This window comes from Sarcophilus harrisii, chromosome 2, assembly GCF_902635505.1.
Source record: "Sarcophilus harrisii chromosome 2, mSarHar1.11, whole genome shotgun sequence".
NCBI classification, from domain to species: domain Eukaryota; kingdom Metazoa; phylum Chordata; class Mammalia; order Dasyuromorphia; family Dasyuridae; genus Sarcophilus; species Sarcophilus harrisii.
Genome location: NC_045427.1, coordinates 368026640 through 368053006, shown reverse-complemented (window position 1 = coordinate 368053006; position 26367 = coordinate 368026640). Strand labels below are relative to the sequence as shown.

Genomic DNA, 26367 nt, shown 5'->3' with positions numbered 1-26367 from the left:
AATTCTTGTAAACTTTGTTGTTGTTCAATTTTTTTCAGTTGTATCTGACTCTGGGACTTCATTTGGGTTTTTCTTGGCAAAATCACTGTAATGCTTTGTTTTTTTTTCTGCAGCTCATTTTGTAGATGAGAAAATTGAGGCAAAGAGGGTAAACCCTTGACTTACCCAGGGTCACACAGCTAGTAATTATCTAAGGCCATATTTGAACTCATAGAGAGGAGTTTTCCTGACTCCAGGCCTGGCATTCTATGTACTATTCCACTTAGCTATCCTTGTGAACTTAGGCTATATTAAGAAAGGCATTAGTCAAGGTCTAGGAAGTTAGGGACCTATAACCCATTGTATTGTATCCTCATTATGTATTATCTGAATAATTCTGTTCAGTTTAGAATTCTATATTTTAGGGAAACCTGAAGAGTATTCAGAAGAAGACAATCAGAGTGGTACAAGACCTTGACATTGCCACATATAAGAATAACTTGAAGGAACTGGGCTATCATAGAAGACAGATTTAATTTGTTCTATTGGGTTACAGAGGGGGAAAAGAAAAAGCAATCAATAAAATTTTGAAAGATAAATTTGGACTTGATGTAAATGAGACGGTTCTAATCTAGATATAAGTTGAAGTAGATATGAAATCTGACGTACCTTTCGAATTTGAGATTCTGTGATTCAGTATAAATTTCCCATCTGTGGAGATGAGAGTTTTATAAGCAAAATATGTTAAAACAACAACGAAAACCCCATACCACTGTCTGGTTTTAATGAAAATCACATAAAAATACAAATACTTCTAAGAGAACCATTGATGGGCACAACACTCCAAAGCAAAATGTTTATGAAATATAAGCTGTTTGTTGAAAGTAAGTAGAACCTATCTGATTTATTCAGTAAAGTCTGAAAAGTGTAAAACTTGCAATTACTGATGCTATAGAAAGAAAACTTGACATTGGCATCAGATACCTGTGATCAGGTTCCAGTTCTGTTATTTTGAACTTGGGCAAGAAATTTTACTTCTTAGTTTTCATCTATAAAATGAGGGGATTGAGCTTATTATCTCACAGTTCTTTCTAGATATGATATTCTGTGTTTCTAATTCTATGCAAAAATGTGTTCCAAGACTTAAATAATGGGTTTACTTTATAATTGTACCCTCTGAAAACATGGAGATTCATTTAGATTGGTAGCTAGAAGGGGTCCAAGAAATAACCTAGTTTTCATTTTAAAGACAAGGGAATTGAGGTCCAAAGAATCACAAAAATAGTGAATAATAGAGGTCTGATTCAAACTCAAAGCTTCCAACTCCAAATGAAGTGCTATTTTCTCTCTGGAATGGTGCCTCTCATCAAAGAAAACATAAATGGAAGAAGGCTGCAGTCTCATTAAGAAAAATACAAACAACCATATCTAGGCCTGCTAGGTCATTTCCATAATGTTTCATTTTCTAGATGATAGGTGGTACGACACTGGCCAAGTCTCTAGTGCCCTTTATTAATCTATTTCCGAGAGCTGTGAAAATAATTTCCTTTGGACTTTCTTCAAACACTTGTATTGCTAATGCATTCAAAGACAGTGATGTAAGCATTCTTGAATAAAATTACTCTTTTACTTAGGGGGACTTTGAAAAGGGAAAACAGAAAACATACTTTATTGAGAGTGCATCACAAAGCAAAGACGGCAAATTTGTAAGGAATACTAGTAGTATTACTCAGTAGTAATTTACTTGGTAATTGAGTAATTTTATCAATTGAGTAATCTATGTCCGAGACACTATGATTTCACATCTATGTTTGGTTAGTATTCCCCTTAATATGTTTTATTTGACTTTAAGTCCACCATATTACTTCGCAGCCCCCTACATATGGTATAAAATACTTCATCCATTAATTCACTTATTCATTCATGAGGTACACATTATCTCTGTTTGCTACTAGAATTGTAGCAATGATGTTTTCAGAGAGCCTATAGGGAATGAGTTTGTCTATAATACTTCTATTAGACTGCAAATTTTTTTTAATCTAATTTCACAATAGTGCCTAGAACAACTGGCCATGGTGAAACATACTAGTAATTCAAATTACTAGAAAAGCTGACTCTGGTGGATCGCTTGAGTTCGGGAGTTCTGGGGTTCAGTGGGAGGAATTTTCATTAACTTACATTATTATGGTGAGTTTCTGGGTTGATAAGAAAGATTGGATAACTTCAAGTTCAAAACAAATCAAAATCTCCCATGCCAATCTACAATGGGATTGAGTTCGTAGTGCTTCGGACATAGATGTGAAATCTTCAGTTCTGGACAGAGTACATTCTCTTCTCACATTTAAATGATTTAATAAGCATTTAATAAGCACCTGCCATGTTCCAGGCACTATGCTATACCCTAAAAATATTACCTTATTCCATCCTCGAACAACCCTGTGAAATAGGTGTTATTATTATCTCTGTTTTAAAGTTGAGGAAACTGAGACAGTGATTAAATCAGTCACTAAGTCACTCAATCAATGTTTATTAAGCATTTACTATGTGTCAGATATGTGCTAAGTGCTAGACTTAAGTATCTTCATTTACTTAAATGACAGATGTCTGTTGCATAGCCAGTATCTGAGGATGGATTTGAACTCAGCTGTCCCTGACTCCTGCCTGAGAATTCTACATTTCCCAGCATATTTTTCATCCACTTCTAGAAAGTCATTCACACAAACACAAAGAATAAACCCAATTAAGAACTATTAAAAAAAACCAATAAAACATTTTGCTTCTACTAACATGGGGAAGGGAATGACAAAGAAAACAAGTTAAAATATCTTGTAATTTTATGAAAATTACCATATCTAACAACACCTATACCTTTCTATCTTGATAGTACAATATTCCTCTACCATGAAAAGGGTGATCTGTTCTTCTGAGCTTTCATTGTTGTTGTTGTCTTAATTTTCATCATAGTCAATGCATATATTATTGTTTTTCTCTGAATTCTTTATGTTCATCATTGCTTACATAATAAAAACATTTCATTCCTTTCATAATCTGAAAAGATTTTTAAAACCATTCTCCAGCTGATGAGTACTTACTTTATTTCTAGTTATTAGCTTATATAACTATTATATGTTGTGTAATATTGGATCTTTGTTTCTATATTTGACTTCCTGTAGATAAGTGCCCAGTATTGAGATTTATTGGATCAAAAGACATTAACAATCAAGTGATTTTTCTTGAATAATTTCAATATTATATAGTAAATAACTACAATTCACATTCCACAATCAATGAATTATTATACATCTTTTCTCATAGCTTCCTCCAGCACTGATTATTCTTGAGCTTTGTGGGGAATATATATCGTGTATTAATTTTTGTTAGTTTTCATTATATAAGGTAAAAACTAAAATTATTTAAATTTAATTTGCAATTCTACTTAAAAAGAATGTTCACATCTTTTGTCATTTATCTTATTGAGCAATGACTCTTGGTATCAATTCTCTGTATATCTTTAATGGGTCTACAGATAGAAACTGCATGTTAATATAGACAACTCCTAGAAGACAGAACACTATCAATGCATTTATTGTAAGCGTTTCCTGGGACAATGAGAGGCAAAGTCACTCTCTGACACACAGTGATTTTGGGATCCTGAGCAAGTCAGCAATCCCCAAAATTTCTTTAAGACCCTAAAATGTAGAAAAAGAGCTGATCTGAATTGATAAAAGTTAATTTATTTCCTAAACTAATGAAATAACAGATTCAGTCTCTATTCCTTACATTATTATTAACAAAAACCAAATGAAGATGCAAAAAATTAATTCCATTTAAATAAATATAAAATGTTAGGATATTTGAAAAATAATCTATCAAGACATACTCAAAACTCATGGTAGTAAAAAAAAATCAGAATACAGTCAAATACAAAAATATAAAATATTCTTTATAGAAATAAAAGGACATTTAAATAATAATTTTATTTATTTTCCAATTGATAAATGGTCAAAGGATGAACCGACAATTTTCAGATGAAGAAATTAGTCATTTCTAGTCATATGAAAAATGCTCTAAATCACTATTGATTAGAGAAATACAAATTAAGGATAATGCAACCACTTGAACCCTAATATCACAGTTTCTGATGAACTTAGAGAAGAAAGAAATAGTACTAAATTTTCAAATTTGGGGAAAGCAGTCAAATTAGATTAAGTATACAGAGAACTTATTGGTGTTGGAAGCAATATCATAATGAGGGAATTAAAGGATAAAATACAAGGTATCTGAATAAGAAGGAAATATCAAAGAATGATAAGACATTTACCCAGCCATTATAGTTTGCTCAGATTCAAGTTTCAAAATATTTGACCATTCTTCAGGGTAGTCTCATCTTCGTAGTCCAAGAGATTATTGCTAACTATAATAATAGTTATGGTTTAAAAGTCTACGGGGGTCCCAAAAAGAGAGAAGATTTTGAAATGAGAGATATCCAGTACATATAAATCTACTATGGAATAAGTCATTTGTTCTTACACAGAAAACAATGTTAATTCTTTTTTAAAAATCACAGTATGCATTAAAATGGCATTTAAAAGAATTTAGTAACGTCACTAGTAACTATATATACATTTAGCTAGAAAGATCACAAGCCTGATCAAAACATAATGAAGTTGTTCATTTAAAAAAATTTACTTTTGCACTAAGTATTGTTTTATCAAAAAGTGAAGCTTGATTTTCTTTGTGGTGGTCATCTTTCTGATAATTAATGTTTCCTTGATGTCAAATTAATGCTGCTTTCTGCTCCTATTGATACAACTACAACCATTCCAGCTCTTGCTACCAATTTCCAGGATCTTTATCTTTTTATTTTTTCCCATTTTTTATTAATACCTTTTTATTTTCAAACTACGTGCAAAAATAATTTTCAACATTCATTGTTGCAAAACTTTGTGTTCCAAATTTTTCTCTCCCCCACCTTCCACACCTTGTCCCCTAGATGGTAAGTAATCCTATATAGGTTAAACATGAGCAATTCTTCTAAACATAATTCTACACGTATTATGCTGCACAAGAAGAATCAGATCAAAAGGAGGAAAATGGGAAAGAAAAAAAAAGCAAGCAATAGTGAAAATACTGTCGTGATTCACATTCAGTCCCCATATTCCTCTTTCTGGATATAGATGGCTCTTTCCACCATAAGTCTCTTGGAATGGGCTTGAATCACCTCATTGTTGAAAAGAGTCACGTCTATCAGAATTGATCATTGCATAATCTTGCTATTGCTCTGTACAATGTTCTCTTGGTTCTAATCACTTCACTTAACATCAGTTCATGCAAGTCTCTCCAGGACTTTCTGAAATTCTTCTGCTGATCATTTCTTAAAGAACAATAATATACCATTACATTCATATACCATAATTACTGAGTCATTCCCCAACTGATGGGCAAACACTCATTTTCCAGTTCTTTGACACTATAAAAAGAGCTGCCACAAACATTTTTGCACATATGGGCCGTTTCCATTTTTTATGATCTTTTTGGGATACAAGCCCAGTATAGACACTGCTGGATCAAAGTGTATGTACAGTTTGATAGCCCTTTGGCATAATTACATATTACTCTCCAGAATGGTTAGATCAGTTCATAACTCTACCAACAATGTGTCCCAGTTTTCCCACATCCCATCCAACATGCACCATTATCTTTTTCTGTCATCTTAGCCAATCTGAAAGGTGTATAGTGATATCTCAGAGTGGTCTTAATTTGTATTTCTCTAATCAATAGTGATTTAGAGCATTTTTCATATGACTAGAAATGACTAATTTCTTCATCTGAAAATTGTCAGTTCATCCTTTGAACATTTATCAATTGGAAAATTTCTTGTATTCTTATAAATTTGAGTCAATTCTCTACATATTTTAGAAATTAGGCCTTTATTAGAGCCCTCAGATATAAAAAAATTTCCCAGTTTTTACTTTTCTTCTAATCTTGATTGCATTGATTTTGTTTGTACAAAAACTTTTTTTTCATTTAATATAATCAGAATTATCAATTTTGCATTTCATAATGTTCTCTAGTTTTTCTTTGGCCACAAATTTCTTCCTTTTCCACAGATGTAAGACATATACTATATCTTGTTCTCCTAATTTTCTTAATAGTATCACCCTTTATGTCTAAATCATTAACCCATTTCAACATTATCCTGGTATAGAATGTTAGGTGTTGGTCAATGCCTAGTTTTTACCATACTATTTTCCAATTATCCCAGAAGTTTTTGTCAAATAGTGATTTCTTATCCCAGAAGCTGAAATCCTTGCACTGATCAAATTTTAGATTACTACAGTTAGTGACTATTTTGTCTTATAAACCTAACCTGTTTTATTGATCAACTACCTATTTCTTAACCAATACTATATGGTTTTGATGACCACTGTTTTATAATATAGTTTTAGGTCTGGTACAGCTAGGTCATCTTCATTTGCATTTTCATTAATTTCATTGAAATTTTTGTTCTTCCAAATGAATTTTGTTATTGTGTTTTCTAGCTCTATAAAGTAATTTCTTGGAAGTTTTATTGGGATGGTACTAAATAAGTGAATTAATTTAGGTAGAATTGTCATTTTTATTATATTAGCTCAGTCTACCCATGAGCATTTGAAATTCTTCGAATTGTTTAGGTATTGAAAGTGTTTTGTAATTGTGTTCATATAGTTTCTGTCTTTATCTTGGCAGATAGACTCCCAAATATTTTATATTATCTACAGTTATTTTAAATGGAATTTCTCTTTCTATCTCTTGCTGTTGGAGCTTGTAACATAAAAATGCAGATGATTTATGTGAATTTATTTTATATCCTACAACTTTGCTAAAGTTGTTAATTGTTTCCAGTAGTTTTTAGTTGATTCTCTAGGATTCTCTAAGTATTTCATCATATCATCTGCAAAGAATTATAATTTTTTTCCTCATTACCTATTCTAATTCTTTCAATTTCTTTTTCTTCTCTTATTGCTAAAAGATAATATTTCTAATACAATATTGGATATCAGTGGTGATAATGGACAACCTTGCTTCACCCCTGACCTTATTGGGAATGGTTCTGGTTTATCCCCATTATATATGATGCTTTCTGATAGTTTTAGATTGATGTTACTTATCATTTTACAAAAAAAAACTCCATTCATCCCTATGCTCTCTAGTGTTTTAATAAGAATGGCTATTGTATCATGTCAAATGCTTTATCTACCAAAATCTTAAAATAGTCTAGAAGCCACTTATTGAAAGAAAGGAGCAAGGAGCTTTGATATAAGCCTCCTTGTTGAGTCCATGCTTCAAATGGAAAGTATCACTGGGATTACCGTTACATCATGGTAGAGAAAAATTATTTTTCTCCACTCCTTACTGGAAACCTATATTGTCACTTGAAAAGCTCTAACCAAGAGGAAACTTGCTAGAAACTTTCTTCTAATCCTTACTTCTTCTGTCTCACCATCTAGGCAGAAGCTTTTTGTCAATGACATGTATATGTCTAAAGACTAGATCCCAAGGTTTCCATATGACTTCCTAAAACAGGCAGAGAATTTTTATACAAGTATCAATGTGAAGGGAGGAAGTAAAGAGAAGAGAAGAGTTCCATTATACAGGAAATAGAGATAATTACGCTCATATTATCTATCTTATAGAATTGTTTCTTCTTATAATTGATTAACTTACAAAAAAAGGAGGTTAAATGGATCAGATGACTTTCTATAAGTCACATAGGAAATTAGTAGAAGTTCAATGACAAGGATTGCTCCACTGTCTGCCAATTGAAATGGAAATTCACCCTTCCTTTTTAAATAGTCGATTAAATTCCGGAAGTTAAATTTTAGAAAGACTAAAACTATCTTTCTTCTCTTCTTCTGAAATTTGGTTTCCTTCCTTTTAACTGGTTTTTATAAACTATAATAGTCATTACAAACAAAATTAATTTGATCTTGTCAATTGACATACAAAACAACAAATAGTTCTCATGTTCTTATTGTCTCTAGAGCATGCCCTCAAAGAATTTACAGATTATTAGGGTGATAAAATAACTAGAGATTTCTCTACATATGTAACATAATAAGTAAATTTAAGAATTAGAAAATGCAGTGTTATTTGAAATCTGAGACTAAAAGTTGTTACCAAATTGGGGCATTGAGGAAAACAAAATTTGAAATAAGGAAAAGCTAAATTTTAGGTTTCAATTAGAAGTTAGTGACAATAAAAATGTACTATCTTCCCTATCTAAATCCACAGACCTTTTGAACTCTATTCAAAGATTCCTTGGGTATCTATAGATCCAATTTTTAAAAACCCTTTGTTTGGAGGATAAGTATCTTTTGATGAACAATAAAACCAACTCCATTATTTGTCTCTCCAAGGAGGACTCATCAACCATTCTTCCATTTATCTGCCACATCCTTCTATTTCCTGGTTTCATGTTTAAATCAATATTAATATGATCCAGTTTCTTTTTTATTTATTATTGATTTATTATTATAATAACTTTTTATTGACAGAACCCATGCCAGGGTAATTTTTTACAACATTATCCCTTGCACTCACTTCTATTCCAATTTTTCCCCTCTCTCCCTCCACCTCCTCCCCTAGAGGGCAAGCAGTCCTATATATGTTAAATATGTTACAGTATATCCTAGATACAATATATGTGTACAGAACCGAACAGTTCTCTTGTTGCACAGGGAGAATTGGATTCAGAAGGTAGAAATAACCCAGGAAGAAAAACATAACTGCAAACAGTTTACATTCATTTCCCAGTGTTCTTTCTTTGGGTGTAGCTGCTTCTGTCCATCATTGATCAATTGAAATTGAATTAGGTCTCTTTGTCAAAGAAATTCACTTCTATCAGAATACATCTTCATACAGTATTGTTGTTGAGTTATATAATGATCTGGTTCTGCTCATTTCACTTAGCATCAGTTCATGTAATTCTCTCCAAGCCTCTCTGTATTCATCCTGCTGGTCATTTCTTACAGAACAATAATATTCCATAACATTCATATACCACAATTTACCCAACCATTCTCCAATTGATGGGCATCCATTCATTTTCCAGTTTCTAACCACTACAAACAGGGCTGCCATAAACATTTTGGCACATACAGGTCCCTTTCCCTTCTTTAGTATCTCTTTGGGATGTAAGCCCAGTAGTAGCACTACTGGGTCAAAGAGTATGCACAGTTTGATAACTTTTTGGGCATAATTCCAGATTGCTCTCCAGAATGGTTGGATTCGTTCACAACTCCACTAACAATGCATCAGTGTCCCAGTTTTCCCACATTCCCTCCAATATTCATCATTATCTTTTCCTGTCATCTTAGCCAATCTGACAGGTGTGTAGTGGTATCTCAGAGTTGTCTTAATTTGCATTTCTCTGATCAATAGTGACTTGGAACACTCTTTCATATGAGTGGTAATGGTTTCAATTTCATCATCTGAAAAGTGTCTGTTCATATCCTTTGACCATTTATATGATCCAGTTTCTCAACTAGTATGTCCCTTGTTAAGCATTTGATAAGGATCTCACAACAAGGCTATTACTAAATTGAGTCTGTCAATGAATTACAAAGCATGGTAAATATCATCTGTGCTACTATTTTTAACCACACTACCATATCCCCTCATAAGAGAAAGGGATTCTGAATGTAGATTAAGAGAGATTAGGGGTTTCAAAGTACAGTAAAAAGATTATCAATAATTTCCATTAACTGTTCCTTCTATTGCCAGGGAAAGAGTTCTTGGAGTAAGTGGTTCTAGCTGTCCTCCAGTCACAACCTTGATGTCAAGGAGAAGGGAATTGATATTACTATTGAGGAACATGGTTCCCAGGCCTACTTGGGCTTGGGAAATAGGGAAGGTTTCCAACATCATTAGTTCTAGTCCTGAACAACAGCAAATGTTTCTAAATGAGAAAACTGACTTGGGGGAGGTGGAGCACCCAATAGCAGAATACAGGCCAAGAAAAAATAACTTATTGAGGGGAAAATAATTACACAATGAGAATCATTCAGAGTAAATGGAAACAGGTCATGTCCCTTGGGATCCTTGCTTTGGATTTGATAGGGTTCTTATATGGGTCAAGCAGGATCAAACATTAAGAGAAGGGAGTGGATTTCAAATCTATTAGACTGGTCAAAGTTCAGGGACTATGCATAGCTGATTTATGCAGGGCCAGTTGATATTGAAACTTATTTCAATAAGCAAAAAAGAGCTTTGGGCCATTCTTTCAAATCTTAATCAGGGGATTTGGGCTTATCTAGCTTCTTCCTTTAGTGGTCCAACAGGCTATACCCTTATATCCTTACAGATGGCTAAGAGCCTGCTTGTAGGCGTGAATTGAAAAAACTATTATTTTATTTATTTGTTTGTTAAAACTTTTTTGTTGACAGAATAATGAGTAATTTTTTTTACAACATTATCCCTTGCATTCACTTCTGTTCCGACTTTTTCCTTCCTTCCCTCTATCCTCTCCCCTAAATGGCAGGCATTCTTATACATGTTAAATATGTTATAGCATATCCTAGATACAATATATGTGTGCAGAACCATACAGTTCTCTTGTTGCACAAGAAGAATTGGATTCAGAAGGTTAAAAATAACCTTCTGCAATGCAAGTAGTCCACATTCATTTCCTAGTATTCCTTCTCTGGGTATAGCTGATTCTGTCCATCAGTGATCAATTGGAACTGAATTAGATCTCCTCTTTATTGAAAATATACACTTTAATCAGAATACATCCTCATACAGTATTGTTGTTGAAGTGTTTAATGATCTCCTGGTTCTCTGCTCATTTCACTCAGCATCATTCATGTAAGTCTCTCCAAGCCTCTCTGTATTCATCCTGCTGGTCATTTCTTATAGAACAATGTATTCCATAACATTCATGTACCACAATTTACCCAACCATTTTCCAATTGATGGGCATCCATTCATTTTCCAGTTTCTAGCCACTACAAAAAGGGCTGCCACAAACATTTTGGCACATACAGGTCCCTTTCCCTTCTTTAGTATCTCTTCGGGATATAAGCCTAGTAGTAACATGCTGGATCAAAGGGTATGCACAGTTTGATAACTTTGGGGGCATAATTCCAGATTGCTCTCCAGAATGGTTGGATGCATTCACAACTCCACCAACAATGCATCAGTGTCTCAGTTTTCCCACATCCCCTCCAACATTCATCATTATTATTTCCTGTCATCTTAGCCAATCTGACAGGTGTGTAGTGGTATCTCAAAGTTGTCTTAATTTGCATTTCTCTGATTAATGGTGATTTGGAACACCCTTTCATATGAGTAGAAATAGTTTCAATTTCATCATCTGAAAATTGTCTGTTCATATCCTTTGACCATTTATCAATTGGAAAATGGCTTGATTTCTTATAAATTAGAGTCAATTCTCTATATGTTTTAGAAATTAGGCCTTTATCAGAACCTTTAACTGTAAAAATGTTTTCCCAGTTTACTGCTTCCCTTCTAATCTTGTTTGCATTAATTTTATTTGTACAAAGGCTTTTTAATTTGATGTAATCAAAATTTTCTATTTTGTGATCAATAATGATCTCTAGTTCTTCTTTGGTCACAAATTCCTTGCTCCTTCACAAGCCTGAAAGGTAAACTATCCTATGTTCCTCTAATTTATTTATAATCTCATTCTTTATGCCAAAATCATGGACCCATTTTGATCTTATCTTGGAGTACAGTGTTAAGTATGGGTACATGACTAATTTCTGCCATACTAATTTCCAGTTTTCCCAGCAATTTTTGTCAAATAGTGAATTTTTATCCCAAAAGTTGGGATCTTTGGGTTTGTCAAACATTAGATTGCTATAGTTGTTGACTATTTTGTCCTGTGAACCTAACCTATTCCACTTATCAACTAATCTATTTCTTAGCCAATACCAAATGGTTTTGGTGACCGCTGCTTTATAATGTAGTTTTAGATCAGGTACAGCTAGGCCACCTTCACTTGATTTTGGAAAAAAAAAACTATTATTTTAAATTTCCTATTTCTACATGAAACTTTTGGACTAATTTAATTTTTAAAAATCAGGTTAATATGTAGTTAGAATGGAAATCACTAGTCTCAACAGGAATAATAGAAAAGATTACTCATCATTCTGTCTCTTTGAGAGTAATTTTGAAAATGTGAGGTACTGTTAAATGCCTTCAGTTTTACATTATAATCGCTGACACATTTTTTTCCTGACTGTCCGTCATGACTGGAATGTGCTCTTTCCTTTGCTGTGCCTACTGATCTTCCTAGAATCCTTTAACTCCCAACTAAAATTTCTTCTTATATTAGAAATCTTCCCTATTCTTTTAATCCTAGTACTTTCTATATGTTAATTATGTCCTATTTATCCTGCATCTAGCTTGTTTTGTATATATTAATGATTTAAGTTAATTTTGTATATATTAAATAATCAATTTCATATTAGATTGTTAGCTTCTTTTTTTCTTTTTTCTTTTTTGGAGGCAATCGAGGTTTAGTAACTTGCCCAGAGTCACACAGCTACTAAGTATCTGTGGCTAGATTTGAGCTCAAGTCCTCCTAGTTCTAGGGCTGGTGCTCTTTCTACTGCACCATGTATCTGGTTTCCAGAGAACCATAGTTTCTTGAAGTTTTTTTGCTTTTCTTTGTTTGTCCAGCATTAAGTACAATGCCTGGCACATAGTAGGAGCTTAATAAATATTTATTAATTGGTTAAATATTCAGTATAAAGCTTCCTTAGTCTTTGAAATACTACTCAAAAAGTCAATTTTCTGAATCAATTATTCTTTATAAAATCGATTATTTCTCATCTAAAAATAAGGGGTGGGGTTGAATTATAAGATCATTGAAGTTTCTTTTAGATAGAGTTCTATTGATCAGTTTGAGTAATAGGAAAGTGAGAGAAGAGAAAGGATTAAGTTCAAGGACTCAGGAATTCAAGGGGAAGTTTTGAGCAAAATATAAGAAAAAATATCTGGGTGGTATGAATGTGGCTTGTTTTCAAGCAGAAGAAATGAGATAATAACTGCAGAAAACAAGCAGGTGTGAAGAGTGATGTCTTCATCCCAACAAATAAGTCTTCTTTAGTTAGAGATGTACATTAAATACAATAGACCTATGTCTATTAATATCCCTGTAATGTAGGAGAAAGGATGTTGTACTAGGAAGCACAATATTAGAGTTTTACTCCCAAGTTCTTTCACTGTGCATTAGGTGAAACCTTGGGCAAATCAGTTCGCCTCTCTGAGTTTCATTTTCTTCTCTTTAAAATGGTGGGATAGGTCAGATGATGTTTAAGGTCCTTTCTGACTTCTGAAATTCTATGACTTGTGTGATTCCAAAGTCTCTTCAAGTTTTTGAAGTAAGTTTTGCGACCCTTTAATATATTTTGCATTTCCTAGATAATGATTATGAAAGAGCTCTTACTCTTTACCCACCTCAACAGACATATTGAAAATAATGTGCAAAATACCCAAACTTATGGCCTGAATTAATTATACAATTTTATAAATTTCCAGATTCTGAGGATATTACTTTGAAAATTGTTATGATTTATACTTCTTAAATTTCTTAGTAATAACAATCTGGTCTTCTTCCATCAAAATGCAATATAGAGAATTTTGAACAAATAGTTTCAACAGACTAAATTCATTTGAGTCACAGTAATTTGAAAATATTTTCAGATATAAGCTATTCCTTGTTCTTTTCTTTAGTTATAGCAGTAATATGTCACAAACACAGTCTTACTGCCAAACTCACACTACTTCTGTTGCAAGTGGTCCCAAGAAAATTGAGGGACATTCCAGTTTGAAGATGTCAATGACTTTGTGGCCCTGGTCACCAATAGCCAAATCTTTCAGAATTTTCTACGGCCAAGACATGTTAAAGAATAATCTAGCACATATGGCTCCTACAGGGACACATAATTAAGGAACTATACATCCCTCTTAAATAAATAGCTCCTTAAAAAACAACTTTAGGGGAAGATCTGACTCACAATGTTACTGTATTTAGAGTTTTTTCATTCAGAAATGACAAAATTGAGGCCATTTACTTAACCAGGCAACTAAGACTTTAAGTTGCAGAACAGTTAATCTGTATTCTGAATGAGATTTCTCTATGTCAATAAAGTTATGGGTCTAGGAATGTGTGTGTATGTATGTGTTCTCTATATATATGTGTGTGTGTGTGTGTGTGTGTATACATATATATTAAAAAAATGTCTTCAAATTTTTTCAAGATTTCATTCTTTCCTCCCAACTTTACTTACTTTCTCCTCCCATTCTTAGCTTCCATCACTACTTCCAGTTACTCTACAGAGTTTTCTATCCAATATTCTTGCATGGACTGAACATAATTATTGAGTATGTTTAGCCACGTAAAAATTTTAGCAAAAAAGTAATGTCCTTTGATTTTTTTATGATTCCAGATTAACCTAAGGAGGAGGATAAAGAACTTGGCCACCAAGATGGTAATCACTAGTGGTAATGAAGAAGACAGAGGCAGCCAAGAAAAGGAAAACAAAGAAGAAAGTATCCTGGCAATGCTAGGAATTATTGGGACCATCCTAAACCTCATTGTCATCATCTTTGTGTATATTTACACAACTTTGTGAAGGACAGAACAGAGAGGGATCTTTCTGCTGAGACACTGCAGACTTCTGCAGGGAAAAGAAATTGGTTCTGAAGTGAAGCCCAAACATCATAGCTGTCCACATCCTGCAAGATCAAATGACCCTTTGAAGTCTTCAAACAGATCATCAACAGAACACACCAATCTGCAGATAGCAGACACAAAAGCACAATGGATTAATGGGTGTAAGGAATCACCAAAGCAGAAGCCTGATGGGATTTATGAGGTCAAGCAGAACAGTGCATTAACACATCTAACATAGGACTATGTGAACACAGATTGTGTCCTCTCAAAAATCAACACTGTCTTCACCACTGGTCAAACTTTTTGAGCTTCTTTGTCCCATAACTGAAGAATTCATATAGTGGGAGTGATTTTAGACCAATTATTTATCAACAATCCCATTAATACCACGAGTCTTAGGTTTGTTACTGAGAGGATCGGGGGAGGGGGGGAGAATATTTTTTCTTTTTTTTTCTTTGGTCTGACATATATATCAGTTCATGGTGGTATTTACAAATTTCTATTTTTAATAAATGTGTTATTTTTATTAGCATGGACCAAACATCTAGAGAGATCCCCTTGGATGTCCAAAGTTTGATTTGGTTTTCTGAAATGATCCCTTGATGATATGTCCTTTCCTATAGAAGTTATGACTCTATTTATTGCCTCTTTAATCTCTTTTACTTCTTTTGTTCCAAACCATTTTAAAACAGTATCAACCTCAGCCTTGATTAGTGCATGACTTCAGATGAAGCAGTCTATGGTGAGGCTTTTTATGGAACTGTAAGAAATATAAAAATATTATGGGCATGCAGACCTGAGATGCATGCTATTTTGACTGAAGATTATGCATGAACAAGGTCTGTGTGATGGGTCAATCAGAAACAAACACTGAAGACTGCTGGAAGAAACATGACTGTTTAAAGATCCAATCTTTAATTGATTTTTTTAAAGAAAGTACTCATATAACATCTAATTCTTAATAGAGTTATTTATAATTCCATCATCACAATAACCAATTTATCATATCATGATTTAAATTACAGATACATTGAGATAAGTCAGTCAGATATATCAGGACATTGCAAGAAGAATGGTAAAAAAGGAAATAGGTTAATTTTAAAATAGAGATAGTCAGCCAAATCCTGCCAATAATCTCCCTAAGAGGTCTCTAAGCACCATGGGGCATATATTAACTCACTCAGGGGACCATTTACATAAATGACTTCTCCATTGCATTAAATGGTACCCACTAATGCCCTGACATATATTTGTAAATTGCCTGATTTCACATCCCAGAAGTTTGTTCTCTGACAAAATTTGGATATATTGACATTAATTGCCCAATCTCTCCTAGAATACATAAGAATATTCCATAAGAATGGCACTTCACTCTCACTTAAGACTGGCCTTCCATATAAGTGAAATTAACAATTATTTACATAGTAAAATTTTTAGGGAGGAAAGACCTGCCCAAAAATTATTCATCTAACAAATGAAACACACCTACTATTCTACCATTGGAGATAGTTTTTCTTTTGGATTCTTACCCTAATCTGGATTTTTTTAAAATACAAATATTCTTGGAATTTTGACACATAGAAGAGATTGAACTAAATAATCTCTCACTCTAAGATTCTGTAATTCAGTCTTCAACTAATTCATTCTAAGGTATAAATGTCTTTTCTCCTAACAAATCCTGGGTGATGTAAAACAAACAAAACAAAACAAAACAACAATAACAAAAAAAAGAAATCCAACATCTGGTACCTAGAACAAGAAAAGGTCCAGAAAGGGGATATGACAGGCTTAAAAGACAAGTTTCACCTACTTCGCAATTTTACCAAGGGCTGACTCTTCTCACTCCAAACCAACCCAAACCCAGGGAACAATATGAATATTGAATAGCATGAAAATCAGCAGCAGTATTCATAAAGACTGATTAGGAATAGGATTGAAAGAGCAAAGGAGGGTCATGTGATATGATTATGGAAAGTGTGTAAAAATGCTAATGGCAAACTACAGTAAAAATAAATAAATAAATAAAGGTGCAATGGGAAAAAAATAACTATGCATATCATTATTTTTTTTTCCAACACAAGTCTCATGTGATATTTTGAAGCCAGATCAGCAACATTAAGGTTGTTGCAGGAGAAAATCATATTTGGAATAGGAGAGTCTGGATTAAATGACTTCTAACACTTTGCAATTGATTTGATAATGATTTTCAATTTCAGCACACATTCTAAAATGGGTTCCAATTGTCCTTTTTCTCTTGAAATTATCAACTGATAAATGAATATTAATTTTTCCCTATGGGAGAGGGATGTGGAATTAGGATGGAAGCATCTTTCTGTTCACTTTATAGAAGTAATTTAAGTCTTGATGAGCTTAATTTTGGGGGAGAGTATTTTGGGGAGGGTTTTCACCTGGAAAGTACTACTTCTATCTGAAGAATCTATGATAAAGATACTGTTCTACCTGGAGTGTTGACCAGTTACTTCTGAATATCCAGAATTCAGTTTTATATAAAAACAATTAATCAAATTTGTGCGTGATTTCCATTTTACACAACCACCCTTTGAGGGTTTAAATTTTATTATTTCCATTCAACAGATAAAGAAATTTGGGCTTAAAAGGGAAAAGGTACTTGCCTACCATTTCACCAATGTAAAAACTGAGATGAACATTTTTGATCTCTTTCCACTATGTTTTTTCCTTCATTCTTCACATACATACACTTTTACATCATGTTAATGTAGTAAAATTTAATGTAAACTAGTCTTCTGTTCTTAAGAAACTCATTTATATTATTAACGACTTTCATTTTAATCACTTCTTAAAAGATTTACAAAGCACTTTCCTCATAACAATCCTGGGAAATAAGTAGTGTAATTATTCCTATCATTTTTATTTTACAGATAAGGAAGTGGAAGCCCAGAAAAGGTAAGTGATTTATCTAGGATCATATATCAGCATGTCTTAGAGGTCCTTATCCCCACAAAATAATACGTTTCCTTACTATATCATGTAGCTTTGTCCTTAATCTAGCTTAGAGAGGGACCTAGACCTTCCATTTGCCTAGTACAGTGAAGGAGAGAATCATTATATCTTCTCATCAGGGACTATCTGGGGAGTTGGAAGTTTGTTGCTTATTATCAATTCAGGGAATGTTCTCCTTTTGTCTTCTTCCTTCTGACAAAGAGACAGGCTTAAAGGGACAAGATAGTCATGAAAAACAGTTATGGCCTATACTGGCTAAATGTGCTAAAGTTTCACCAATAATTAGTAATGTCTCACATAAGTGTCATTAGCCACATATAGTCAGGGAAAAGTGTATCTATAAGTCTTCTCTATTCAGTTTGGTGGATTAGCTATGCCATGCTCAAATACAAACCATAGTTTAATTTTCAAAAACCTGCATCAAAAATCATGAATATCTTCAGGTCAAAGTCTTATTTTTGTGAATGTATACCCCAGTCATTCCCTGACCCTTCACCTAGGAAATGGAAAAGAACTGTCCTGCTCAATTTTAGGGCTTATCAAAGGTCTACGGAAAGTTGTGTTGTCCAGCTGAAAGAGCACAGAGTAAAGTTAGAAGATCTTAGCAAGGCCTTTCACTACAAAGAGTATTAGTGATGCTGGAATTTACTCTGAATATGCATAGAACCAGAAGTATGCCTAATTTTTTTTAGTGAATTCCAATACAATGCACTATCTGCTTTCAGTCTATGGCTTAAAACTTTTTCCTTTAGATTTTTTCCCACTTAATTTATGCCCTGGATTGGGTGACTGATTACTTCAATTAGTATGCATATGAATTATTTCTATTTATCTTACTCTTTTGATTGATTCCCCCCCATAAGTCAAAGAAGTATAACTACTTTGCTAAATAAATAAATAACTTGAAACAAAGTTTTTAGGGCTTAGAACATCTTGCTTGTTACATTAGTTGGACTTGGGATTTAGGACATAACTTTTTTGTACTTTTATTTTTATTGTTTCCAGCAGCAGCAGCATCACATTATAAGAATTAAAACAAACAAAAAAAAAACAGATAAATTTTTGGTACAATGAAAGAAGTTATGAAGCTACTGCTGAGGTTATAACTGGCCCAAAGGGTTTTTATCTCATCCTACCCAATTCCCAAATTAAAGCATGGTATTGTAATTAGAATTATCAAAAGAAACCACTTAGCACCCTTCATGCCTCTCTACTTGCTTAAGAACATTCCATGAACTACCTCTCCTAGAAAAATAAAGATTCATTTTTTCCATTCAAGGCCTTTTGTGATGTGGTACCAATCAGTCCTTCCTGTCCTTATCTCCTTTTATGTTGCAGCCAAAAAGAGCAATTTATCACATTAAACATGTCCTACATCTTCCTACTATTGTTCCTTTCTTTCCTCTATTCCTTTATAGGAAAAAAATCTCTCCTACTGATTCAATAAAGCTCAGTTCAAAGCCAATGTTGGTTAGGAGAAAGAATATAGAATTCAGAATCAGATTGAATTTGAAGTCAAATAGTCTAAGTTTAAAACCTGGCTCTTCTACTTTTTATGAGGCTTTGTGTAAGTCATCTTATATCTCTAAACTTCATTTTCCTCATTTGTAAAGAAAAAAGTCTGAATAAATGACCTGAAAAGATCTGATTCTGAACTTTATAAATCTTATAAATGGTCCCTCTTTCATGAAAACTGCAATAATACTCAGTAGATTCTGAAGAACTTTTAGTCAGAAGATAATTAGTTCAAGGCAAATATATTTAGTCAAATACCCTGAGAAAAGTTTCAATAAAATATTCTCCATATAAACCAAGGACACACTCCCACATATATATCCACTATCAGTGGGGAGAATTTTCACGAATAGGAATCACTTATGAGGTAAACACACATAGAAACAGTTATGCCAGGACACATATATGGAGCAACCACTTATATGTCTTAACATCGTTGGACCATCTATATCTTTTGTTGGTGTTAGTATTCTATTCTCATTGGACTTGAAGCATTACTCTACCAGTCTCCATGGATCTCATGGTGACACTTGGTTAAGTATTGAGCACATTCTCTCAACTGTATGTTGCTCTGCTGATATCAGCACCAGTCAGCTAAAAACTTTAGGCATAATCTCTGAATTCAGGTAATAAAAAGGAAAGGACCAAAACCCAAACAGCTGCCAAGCTAAGATTGCCTTTTCTTTTAAATTCCCATGTCTGCTAGAGCTCTCTGTTGAAAATAATTATCTAACTTAAGATTAGAGATTTCTAAACTCCTCTCTGACTTAATAAGCCAACAAATTTGAGCCAGAATAAAAGATCAGCTAAAGAGGTGAGGTCATTTTTCCCTATCTAGCCTATTTTAAATTTGTTATATATTATGCACATCTGTCAGCAGTGTGTGGTTAACAACAAAAACAAAAAACCTCACCATCTCCTTAAAAGCAAAATGAGGATATTTCATCATATTTTGGAAAATTATTTGTAAATCATAGAATTCTATGAAAAATAAAATATAATCATTATATCATCTCTTAGTATATATATCATCTTCTAATTATTTTCTGCCCTTGGCATAATTTAATTTCTTTTGACTTTTGGATATACTTTATTATCTGATTGAATTATAAACTTCAGGAATTCATGATATGTATTTTATTTACTTTGTATTCCCAGCATCTAGCACAGTTCTCTGCCTACATCAAGTAATTAAGAATGACTTCTAAGTGTCAGTGATATATATGCTTCAGAGATCCAATTTATATCCATTTTTAAAAGAGAAAATATAAATTTTAGCTAATTCACCATAGCAAATAAGTACTTTCTACAGATAGGCTTTTGTATCTTTTAGAGAAAACTCTTAATCTTTAATTCACAAAATCAGATTAATTTATTATTTTTATCAGGGCCAGTGATATATCTGGACAAAATCATAAAGTAGATAAGTAGCATGTAAACTTTACATCTTTATCCCTAGACTAATGAGAATTGATTGTCTGGAGATGAATAGGGAATGGAAGCTTTCATCTGCTTCTAGTTCTTAGAGGTTTGGAGAATGATAGCTTGCTTAGTCAAAAGGAGACTTATGGAAGGTGAGATGGAAAAGTCAAAGATTATGACTGGAAAAATTCAGGAAGATTATGCAGAAAGAATGAGCTGGATATAGTTTTTCACACTTTTGATGAAGAGTAATAGAGAGCTGGAATCAATAGAAGAGCATAGCAGTGTAGGGATGAATCACTGGTGTGTGATAATGAGGTAAGCATTGAAATCCACAGCATAGTTTCTCACTTCCTCATTTCCTTATCTAACCCTATATTGACAGTAAGAGCCACTGAGATTTGTAGTTTTGTAGTTTAAAGGAGAAACTGAAGGATCATAAGAGGAGGAGAGCTCAGGAGAAAGGGTTGCAGAGATTACAGGATACCACATTAAAAGTGAAAGATTAGTTTTATCTAGCTTGCTGATCCACTTAAGGAGTGGTCTATTTAAACTTGCCACATGCCTCAATGTTCTTACCCTATAGCACTGCTGGGACCTGGTGAATTTATTTACTCTTCACGCCTGTCCTCTTCCCCTATCATGTTATTGTTCTTCATTTTCAAAGAGGACTATGACATCAAGAGGGTGATGCCATGACATGCAAGTGAATTGGATTTAAATGCTATTGGGCTATGCAAAGTCACCTGCCTACCTCTCTCTTCCAGAACCATCTGGGACAGGTGTCAAGATACAGATCAAGACAATTGGAGATGGCCTTGGATACAATAGGATACCTTGGACTTTTTATGCTAAGGTCCTTAACAGGTCTCAATTTGACTGAGGCAATGCTCATAAAGTGATTAAGAATAGTTAATAATTGAAGCAAAGAATTACTTTCCAACATTGTCTAGTACTTTGACATTCTTTGTTTTTCTTAATCTTATTTATTTCCTGATTATACTTTTATAATGGATTCTGCCTCTGGGTAAGCTAAGCTAATTTTATTGAATTCTGAGCAAATGATTAAAATAGAAGAGTAGATAAGCGTAAGAAATGCAGTGACTAGTGGAGTTTCTAAAAGTCAGAGAGTCAGGATTCTATGCTATCTTAGTTCCAAATACATTTGACATAGGTAGCTCTCCAAAATAGCAAGAGGGAAAGAACTAATGAAAACCCATGAAACCAGTGCCCTGGACCTTAAAGGGAAAAATTGCAAGCCTTTATTAAACTCTTTGATAACACAAAAAGAGATTTGTTTTTTCCATAACCTCCTGATTTCACAGCTACTTCTATAATCCCTTTTCTCTTAGTGCCTAATTAAGACCCATATAGTTGGAAGTTAGATTTCTATGTTTAGCCTTCAGTTTTATGCTATTAAACAATGGTTAGTTTTTAAATTATTTGTATCTGCTCCTGAATGCAGCACTAAAGGAGAATAATTCGATTATATTTTAAAGTTAATATTTTTTCAGCTCCTACATTGGGTAGAGCAGTATTCAAAGAGAAAGAGATAACTTATTAATTTCTTCTGAACTTGTTCATGAACTCAAGATTCCAAACTTTAATGAGCTTATATAATGTATCAATATTCTTGAACATGTGGGATCACTTAAACATTATTAAATAAAATAGCAAGAAAATTCATTTGCTAGAAATTCAAGAATACATAGTGACATTGAGACATCATAAAGCGTTCACAGGTCAAAAGGATTTACAGTAAGAGAAGAAAGGCACTAAAAAGTAATTAAAAAAAACCCAAGATGTTCTATTTCACACTGTAAGTAGTACTGCCTATAATTTAAAGCAAACTATATTCATTACTGTATTGGCATTAATAACACGTGGCATTGGGGAGGCATAAAGCAAATATGAATTATAAAATAATCACAAAAATAAAACAATGACATTGTGAGCTTTTATAAAATGATAGAGATTCATCCAAAACAAACAAACAAAATATAAACCCCACTGGTTAAAATTAGCACCATGCCTCAATGTCTCTAAGGTTGCAAGGGTTGCATTTTTTCTTTCTTTTCTCCAGTAAGTGATTATCAGCATGAGCATACTGCTTTCCTGCTCTAACCTCTAGAGAGAAAAGAAGCTTTAAAGTGGTATTCTTGAACTCAAGAACTGAAATTCAACATCAGTGTTGTTCATCTGGACCTAGGACACCTGTTGTAGGTTTTTGCCAGCAAGAATTTGGGTGGTTTCTCTCTTCAGCGGCCTAAAGTAGAAAAAACTAATCCTTAACACTCAACTATTTACATTTCATAGTAACTGAAAACTTGTCATACTTGAAGGCATAGTGGTAGTCTCTAGAGACTATTCTTTATTCTCTATTCTCTATTCATTATTTCATTATTCTCTATTACTTCCCAATATTTGTTGTTGTTGTTTAATCTTCTTTCTTGAAGAGGACCATGACATCAGGAAAGTGATGCCATGGCATACAAGTGAATTGGATTTCATGAGAGAGGCCTGTGCAAAGTCATCACCTTTACTTTATCCTGCAGAGACATCTGGGGCCAGTGGCAAGTATAGAACTAATAGATAGTATAAGTAGGGGAGTTTACAGAATGCCAACAAGACATAATTTGTATCATAGAATTAAGAAAATCATCAAAATAAGTATAATACTCATAATGTTATAGTTCAAAGATTTTGATTATGTGCACATGAATAAAAAGATGGATTTTGTAAAATCTATAATCTTTTATAATATGAATGCCATAAATGGTATGAGTGAAAATAATAATGGTTTCTCTAAAAATTCAAGGTGTATAGACAACTAAGTGATGCAGAGGATAGACACTTAGACTTGAAATCAGATAAGCTTCAGTTCAGTTTTGGCCTCAGACTCTTACTATGTGAATCTTGGCACATCATTTAACCTTCTTCAATTTCTTTATCTGTAAAATCTTGATAATGAAAACATATACCTCCTAGAGTTGTTGTGAGGATCAAATGGAATAACATTCACAAAGTGTTTTTCAAATCTTAAAATACTATCTAATACTAGCTATGGTATCAAGAATAAGTACATGGGACCTTGTTTCCATTTTCTCATACTCCTTGCTTGAGTACTTCAGGCACTTCTTTTTTTATTGCTAGGGAAAAAAAGCAACATCAGAGAACTGTCATTATTATACAAATTTCAAGGCAAAAAAAAAAAAAAATATATATATATATATATATATATATATATATATATATATATAGGAATCAAAGATTCCAAATTAATCCTGGAAAATAGAAGTCAATTGAAAGTTCCTTTCTTTATAAAATTATTTTTTCTCTAACTTAAGTAAGGAATTTTGGCAAATCAAATGATTTGCAATTTGGTCAGTGTTAGGTACATGATTCCTCACTAAGATAAGCATATGATTTTATATGTCAACACATGGAGTAGTTACCATTCTTGTCAATATAAAATAATTCGAACAAATCACAAATTTTTCTAAACATTAGACACACAATAGTCAGAGGGAAGCATTAGCTTAATAGTTTCTAGTTTCATTTTTTTAAATTCTAAGACAAGATAAATAATTTTCTTTTAGAACAAAGTCCTTTAATTATGGGGAAATGAAATTTAAGCTCATTCTCGGTATAAAATTTCATTTGTCTAAGAACTGTATATGCGAGATACACATGCAATAAGCCAGTATATCCTTAAAGCAAATAAATAGTCTTGTATTACTCATCTTTCATCTTTTGCTTTTCCCTAGTCTCTTACTGCAAAGGTCACTCACTCTTCCTTGGAATCTTCTTGACTATTAGTTAATATAAATTTTATTTTATCAATTTATTTTTCCACTTATATGTAAAGATAGTTTTCAACATTGATCTATATAAGATTTTGTGCTCCAATTATTTTTCTCCCTCTTACCCACTTCAATAGAAGAACAAACTGATACAAATTATATGTGTGCAATCATGTTCAATATATTTTCACATTAGTTATGGTATGAAAGAAGAAACAGAACAAAAGGGGAAAATTACAAATAACAAAAAAGTGAAAATACTATGCTTCAGTCTGAATTCAGACTCCACAATTGTTTCTCTTTATGCATTTTGAGTCTTTTGCAATTGCTTAGATCATTGTTAATACCAATTTTATGTCCTGGTCAGTTTTAGAACCTGAAATTTCTTTGAATCTAATGAGTTTTGTTACTAATGCTTTATCAGTTAGAGTTCAGTTACTTATTCTCTCATGAGGAATTTGCCTAGGTAAAAGGGCAGAAAGCTCTTTGCCAGGTTATTATTGAGCATTGTGCCAATGCAACCTCATTCCCAATTAGCAGAGACAATAAGAAGTCTCTGTTCACACCTTTCAAAGACCTATAAAAATGAATAACAACTAATTACTTCTGGAGATTTGTGAGGGCACAAATGGTGTTGTCAAAAGAAACCTACAAAGTATCACCAACAGTTATGACATCTTACAAGACACAATAGCCATTGAATCCAGTAATCTAGTATTTGGCAAATCCCCAAATCTCAGTTTATAGAATAGAAAGTTACTATATAATAAAAATTGTTGGGAAAATTAGAAAATAGTATGGCAGAAACAAGGCATAGGCCAACATATTATACCCTATATCAGGATAAGGTCAAAATGGGTTCATGATTTAGACATAAAGGGTGATACTATATGCAAATTAGTAAAACAAAGGATAATATACTCAGATCTTTGGAGAAGGGAGGAATTTATGTCCAAAAAATGAACTAGAGAACATTATGGAATGCAAAATGGATCATTTTGATTACATTAAATAAAAAAAGTTTTGCACAAACAAAACCAATGCAACCAAGATGAGGTGGAAAGGAGAAAGCTAACAAACTAATCTGTGGATTTGTGCTTTGGGATGTAATTAAGAATTTTCCTCCTGGGGCACAGCCAAGATGGCAGAGAGTAGACACATCTCTATCTGATCTCCTCTGAGCTTCCCTCAAATTAACAGCAGATTAAGCCTCTGAATTGCTTTTGGAGTGATAGAACCTACAATATTTGGAGTACAACAAATTTCTAAAAGAAGACACTGTGAAAGATTTCATAAAAAGGCCTATTTCAATCAGGCAGGGGGATAGGCTGCTAAGCCTAGAACGGAGTGCAGGGAACTTGGGGCAAGGAGCTTGGGTGGAGAGCCAGGATGTAGTGGCATCCAGGCACCAGGGAATCTATTGCAAGGCTCTTAGGCTACTCTGTCCTGGTTACAAGCCAGTGTATCAGCAGATTAGCTATAAGATATCCAAAGCAAATACAAAAGATAAATTGTGAGCCCCTGAACCCCAGAATGCAGTTTTGAATTGCTTATTAGTTCTTCATCTAATTAATTGCTAAATAATTCAGTATATCTTTAACCCACTCAGTAAGTAACGTAATGATAGAATTTGGAAAGTCATAGTAAAGATCAGTTGTGGTGTTGTTGGTTATTTTGTTTTTGCTGTTTGTTTATTTTTTATTATAATACTTGCTGAATGTAACAACTTGTGAATAAGGCCTTGGTTGGTCATCTATAAGGGAGTCTTTAGACAGTAAAAAGCCTGGGAGTAGTATTTTTTCCTACCTGAGAGAGGAAACTAACATGGATAAAAACTAAGGTGAACAGTGTTTCCCTCTACATCAGAAATTTTTGAGGACATCTCTAGAGGAAGAGAATAAAAAGAAAGATGAGTGAATGAAGTGGTCAGAACTTTCTCCCAACTGCTGAAATATCAACACAACCATTGTAGTATTCACT

General features: G+C 33.2%; 1 long non-coding RNA gene across 1 annotated transcript in view; it reads left to right on the top strand.

The window, feature by feature from the left end:
- The window catches only part of LOC116421628, an 85274-nt gene extending 68562 nt beyond the window's left edge, over nucleotides 1–16712 (top strand). Inside the window, exon 2 of the long non-coding RNA XR_004232105.1 lies at nucleotides 14439–16712. This is a non-coding gene — a long non-coding RNA (uncharacterized LOC116421628). The remainder of the gene's footprint in view (nucleotides 1–14438) is intronic.
- Nucleotides 16713–26367: the final 9655 nt, after the last annotated feature.